The following is a 6,953-nucleotide window of genomic DNA, read 5'->3' on the forward strand; positions in this document are numbered from 1 at the left end:
TCTTTTCTGGCACCTATTTACTGAACCTTAATCTTGAACTGAGCTGTAAAAACACTTATATAAGTAATTCTGATCCACAGTTTCGCAAGGGGCAACTGGGATTTTGGGGATGGTTTGGCTTCAGTAGCTGGTGAAAACTTTGTCTTTTCATCTTGCCTCTTCAAACATTTGCTGTACTATTGGTAACTGAAAAATCCATACAATTTAATTTTTCCAGACCCTTAATCAATGGAGTGTAATGAGTAGATTGATCAAATAATTGGTCAGCGTACCCTTTGTCTTATAATGCTTTGGAACATTGATGATTGCTGCAGCACGATGGGCCTCAGTGCCTGGTCCAGGTTGGATAAGCCTTCACGAGCAGATTACAAATTTCTTGTAACAACGCAGTCAACAAGTACATTGTGAAATATAACCAATTCTGAAACAGTATTGTCCAAGAAATAGTTTTACTAATGTCTACAAACTTCAACATGGGTGAATTTGGCAAGTTAGGTTGTTGTTTAGCTATGGGAGATAAAGACAAGGATGCATCTGAATTTAGGGCAACTAAGTGGGGATTGCAGATACTGAAAGAAAACCAGGCTGCTGAGAAGAAAGGAAGAATATTGCTTAGGAACATGAAAACATTCAAAACTGCAGCCTCTGGTAGAGTGGCAGTTTATAAATCCAAGAGGAAAAAGGGAAGGGAGCAGTGGAAGAGTGTAAAAGAGTGAGAGGAAGGGGAAGACGGAAAAGTCAGAGTAGCAGAAGGACAAAGAACTAAGAGATTCAGTAAGGAGCCTGCAATGACCTACGAGAGAGTGGTGCAACCAAGGTGATATGACCGAGCAGAACACGACTGGGGAGCAAGCAGGGCTAAGCCGTTGCCCTTGGCTGCTCCGGTGTGGAAAGCGGGTCCTTACCGGGTGAGATTGTTTCGTGTATCCCAGATCGACGTTTGTTCTTACAATTGCTTTCTCCATCATGTTTACAGATGAAGTTAAGTTGAAAACAGTTTTTCTCTTTTCTGTTAGCCAAAGCAGGTAACCGGTACGTGGGAAAACAGGTGGGTTTCAGCTGGACCAGTTGGCAGATCTGCCTTGGACTGACACTATTACTGACACAAGGTAGAGAACGGCAAAACAGATGTATGCAAGAATAAAGTAACCGTGTAATGGTGTCCACAGTGCCTCTGTCCCCAGAGACCATGAATTTCTCCCGAAGAGTCTGGAAAGAGAAGGCAACCTCTGACAGGCTCTATCAGAAGTTATCAAAACACTACATTTTGAATATTTAACTTAAAATCTAAGTTTGTTGTGGGAGGAAAACTTGATAGGTCAGGAACTATAGAATATTTTCACACATCAAAAAATTCAGAAATCTATTTAAAAAAGAGAAAAAGATTAAAAGGCCAGCAAAAATGTTTTACAGCCTTCAGCTGCAGGATCACTGTCTTTTCCCTGTGTTGCCGTGGGTGTGAAGCAGGGTTGTATATTGCAAAAGGAGGTGGTACAGAAGGTTGAAAGTTGAAGACTTTTGCTTTGATGGAAAAAGGACGTGATCCCTAACAATCCCTTCATGTAATATTTGGTAAAATCAACAGAAATAGTAAACAGTGTAGTCAAAAAATCCCTTTTAAAATATTGAAATCTCCTAATGTACCTGAAATTAGACATATACAATTTTAAGCAGCAATTCTAAGTCCACCAGAATTCTTTTCCACTGTGAGGACATGTCAATCTCCTCTCTTCAGGCTCTTCAGTGAGAGGTTGAACATGTGCACGGCACCATATGAATCTCTAGGGAGTACGGGGAAGCAAAGCATAATAATTATGGACAATATTAAAAATTTCCTTGGTATTATGAGACCACGAGATAAAATCATTAAAAGATCAAACACTTCAGTTCAAACCCAAATCATTCAGCAAAGGCTTCGTGAGAGTTTTGCCCCGGCAGCTTTTTGAAAATAGCTCGAGATCGCTCTCTAGAGGTGAAAAATAAAGATTTCATTTCTGAAGACCATTCAATCAAAACAATTCATTAGAGACTGCTCACACAGACATATTGTAAGACGGGAGAGGTTTTTAATGAGCCTACATAGGACAAAAGCTAAAACCACCACACTTTTTAGAAGAGCAATACTGGGGTCGATAAATAGCAAACAGCCCTACAACATTGTGCACGCTCACGCTTCTTTTTGTAACTCTTCAACGTAAAAGTGCAGTTGTCTATTCAAAGCTGGCTCTCCAGCACATACTTTTCTTAACTTACCTTCCCTGTAGTTTTCCCGTTGGGTCTGTCCTTTGCAGGGCTCTCCAAAAGCGTCCAAACAACCGCAGCTTCTCAGGTCCCACCAGCACCACCATCTAGCCCCAAAGTCTCGGGGAAATATAACATTGCAATAATCTGCTTATGGACTCAAATGAACCTCAGGAAAATCACATTCAACTCAATGAAGTTGCAGGAATTCAAACATTACACTTGTATTTCCCCTGACCCTACAAAATGTGAGCTGCTTGGTGATACACAAAACCCAGACTTCTGCAAGACGAAATATTCACGATTTACTCTATCCATGATTCTTGCAGTTAATGCCATAGTACAGAAAGTGACCGAGTTCATTTGTTTGTACCGAAGCAACATTAAAAGATCCCAAGCGGGGATCCCATCCCCACAAAGTGAAGGATGATGCCATTTGCTTATGACCCATATCACGTATTGTGCTCTTAAAGATATTTAAGTCAGTATAAGATAAACTATACACTGTCTGCCTGAGACAAATACTAAGCTGCTGGCAAACGTTAGAGTCTTTCACTCTAAGAATCCAGTCCCAGTAGAGTGGAAGACAAACACCGCATTTGTTGACATAAGCGACGGAGCAGAATTCAAACATCCCTTCTGCAGTGGGAATTCTGACAAAAAAAACCCAAACTCAAGGTATCTGGGAAGAAGTTCCCTTCTAAACATTTCTGCTCAGGAACCAGTCACTGCATGCAATGTTTTTCTATATCTAAATAGTTCAGCAGAACAGAGATGCATTTATCTTCCAAAAAGCTTTCAAAATCATTATCTTTATGAAAATTAAACTAACACAGAGATTTAAAAGCTAAGCCTTTCAAAATGCTATTATATTTAAAAAAAAAACCCAAACAAACCAAAGATCTCACATCTGCTGGTCACTGTGGATTGCCATGTTTAACTGCTATATTCCTTAAAACAAAAGCAGCCTGAGAAGCAAGTGCTTGAATACTGCAGAGGCATTCGCCACCCTCTGACCAAGAAAATAAGTCATCTCAGGAGCATCTTATCAATGTTTATGAATAACTGATGGGAGGATGTAAAGAAGAGGGAGCCTGACTCTTCTCAGTGGTGCCCAATGGGCACAAACTGAGACACAGCAGGTTCTGTCTAAACATAAGAAAGCAGTTATACTGCACGGGTGTTTGAACACCAGAGAAGGTTGCCCAGAGAGGTTGTGGAGTGTCCGGTCTTGGAGATTTTCAACACCTTAGTGGACACAGTCCTGAGCAATCTGTTCCAGCCGACCTTGCTTGAGCAAGGCAGGGGGTGGACGAGATGATCTTCAGTGGTGCTTGCCAACCTCAACTACTGTCATTCTGTGATGTGGTCTCATCAGTGCTGAGTTGAAGGGACTGATCACCCTCCGCGACCCATTGGCAATGCTCTTCCTAAGGCATGCTGTTGGCCTTCTCTGCTGCAAGGGCACATAGCTGCCTCATGCTCAACTTCTTTTCCAAAAGGAGCCTTGGGTCCTTTTACCGCAAAACTGCTTCCCAGCCAGTTGGCCACCAGTCTGTACTGGTACATGGGGTTATTCTTCCCCAGATGCGGGACTTCACACTTCCCTCTGTTGAACTTCATGAGGCTCCTGTCTGCCCATTTCTCCAGTGTATTAAGGGCCCTCCAAGTGGGGGACCATCTGGTGTATGAGCCACTCCTCCCAGTTTTATACCGCCAGCAAACTTGGTGAGGGTACGCTCTGTCCCCTGACCCACGTCATTAATAAAAATGCTAAACAATATTGGCCCCAGTATAAACCCCTGGAGTATAGCACTAGTAACTGGCCTCTGGGTGGATTTCACGCCACTGATTGCAAGCCTTTGAGCCCATCAGTTTGTCTGGTTTTCAGTCCACCTCACTGTCCATTTACCTAATCTGTACTTTATCAGTTCGTCAATGAGGATGCCATAGGAGACAGTGTCAAGGGCCTCGCTGAAGTCAAGATAAACAACATCCACTGCTCTCCTCTCATCCACTGAGCTAGTCATCTCATTGTAGAAGGCAGATTGGTAAGGCACAAATCCACACTGACTACCCTTAATCACCTTCTTGGCCTTAATACAGTTTGCGCCATCATCTTCCAGGGGATCAAGGTGAGGCTGACCAGACAGTATGTCCCCAGATCCTCTTCTTGCCCTTCTTCAAGACAGAGCGATGTTTGTTTTCTTCCAACAAGTTCATTTGTGGTTTAATTTGTCAGTTTTCAAATGGTATCCATCAGCATTTCAAGATCTATGTTAAATTTATTAAATATTAGTACATTGCTATTTTAGCTACTTCTGCTGTGCAGCACTGTCTCCCCTTCTGATTTTGATGACAGACATGTAAATTGTGACAATCCATTATGCCTGCTTTTCCTATTAGGACATAAATCATCTGTAGTTACTTATTATGATAAAAATAAAATTCCTATACTCCTCACATTCCAGAGTAGACTACATTCTTAATTTCTTCCACAAATTACTTTCTATCTTAATCACCTGGCATGCTTCTCAGAAACAGAATGAAAGTTTTCCATTTCTACACAGTTCAAACCCTGTTCCATTTGCCAGAAATCTTTTAACAACCACAGAAATGTAATAAACTGTAAAGAGAGAAGGTTTTGGTTCTAGCCTTTCCCTATAAATCAAATCTAACCCAGACTAACTCCCACCCCCTGTATCCAAAGTATCTCTCTTCACCACTAGGAAAGCCCAATGGTATCAGACATCACCTATTCCACGGCTGGTCACTAACATTTAATACTCTATAATCTTCCCTTCCTTGTAAACAGCAATTCTGAGTCTGTTCAGCCACAGATAACTCCAGTCTAGATGCATCACTGAAAGGAAATGCGCTGCAGGTATTTCCCTGCAGCCCATAGAGTGGACCACAGTGGAGCATGTATTGTCCTGCAAGCCCATAGAGAAGTCCATGCCAGAGCAGATACCCACACTGTAGCCTCTGGAGGATCCAAATCAGACCAAGTGGACATGCCCTGAGAGAAATGTGGCCCACAGAGGACCCATGCTAGACTAGGTTTATCCTGAAGGACTGCAGCCTGTGGAAGGAGCCATGCTGGAGCAGGGCAAAAGTGTAAGGAGGAAGGTGAAGCAGAGAGGAACTGTTATGAACTGACCATAATCCCCCATTCCCCATCCCTCTGTGCCACTAGGCAGAAGGAAGGAGGATGGGAACAAAGGAGTGAAGTTGAGCCTCAGAAAAAATAAGGGGGATAAGATGTTTTATTTCTTGTCTACTTCTCACCGTCCAAATCTATTTTAATTGGCAATAAACAAAATCTTCCCTAAGTCACGTCTGGTTTGCCTGTGACAATAATTGGTAAGCAATCTCCCTGTCTTTATCTCAACCCATGAGCATTTTCACCTTGTTTTCTACCCCGTCCCATTGAACAGGGGTAGTGAGAGAGCAGCTGGGTGGGTATCTGGCAGCCAGCCAAGGTCAACCCACCACAGCCTCTAATGAGAATTTCCCATATTCAAACTTGTGTCCTCTGCCTCTCATCTTATTACCATGTACCTTTGAGAAGTGCTCAGGCACATCAGAAGGCTCCACCTTCTCTGTATCCTCTGCTCAGGCAGTTGTAAATACCAGTAACATCTGCCCTTTGCTTTCTCTCTGTCTCTTCCCCAGGATGAAGAGACACAATTCTCCCCCTATGTCGTCGTGTCACATGCTCCAGCCCCCTGACAAGCTTGGGTAGCCTCCACTGGACTTCCTCCATGGTGGGACTTCATTTCTTGTACTACAGAGCCCAGACGTGACCTCACAAGTGCCAAATATTGGGGAAGGATGGCTACTGCCTTACTAAGAACAGGACAAAATTGGCCTCTGCCACAAGTGCAACTGCAACAAGGTCCTTTTCTGCAGAGCTGCTACCCCCAGCCTGTACTGGTGCATAAGGGTTATTCCTCCCCAAGCACTGGACTTTGCAGTTCTCTTTGCTGAAGTGCATGCAGTGCCTGTCAGCCCATTTCTCCAGCATATCCACATCCCTCTGAGCAGCAAACCTGTCTTTCAGCACATTGACTGCTTCCCTCACCTTGGATGGTGGTGTCATTCTATTGTCCAACTGCCTCTTGCTTCCATTCATTTGAGAAGAATCTAGTGCTGATTTAGCAGGCACTAGGTACCTTGAACAGGGAAAAGTATACAGCAAAGCAGTTTGTACAGTACTTACTGGAATCCTAAGCCTTTACACTGCACTTGTTTGTAGAAAGGCTTTGAAAACAAAATCAAAAGAGAACTAAGACGAAGAACAGACAACAGTTTAGCCTGATTTCTTCTGTGATCAGGGAAGCCGGATTAAATGCTTCCAGTGGACCAAAAAAAAAAAAAAAAAAAACCAACTCTTTACCCCTAAGTAGTTTATCTCAGTCACAGTGGGCTCAGAACCAATGCGACTATCTTTGTACATAGTAATAACGAAAGCCAGTGGAAGGGGCGAAGCTGGGTGATAAAGGGGAAAACCTCTTCCACTTGCTCACACACTTTAACAACCTGGTCAACACAGTAAGCAGCTGTTATCTTCTGTAAGGAAGTGAGAGAGCATGGAAGTGTGAGTACAACTGAACACTTGGTCTCACTCTTTCCCCTTTTACCTATAAAAAATAGTAAGAAAAGCAAATATAATTTTACACAGTAAACATTTTTTTTATGGACTTCAAATC

This window comes from Calonectris borealis, chromosome 2, assembly GCF_964195595.1.
Source record: "Calonectris borealis chromosome 2, bCalBor7.hap1.2, whole genome shotgun sequence".
Lineage (NCBI taxonomy): Eukaryota > Metazoa > Chordata > Aves > Procellariiformes > Procellariidae > Calonectris > Calonectris borealis.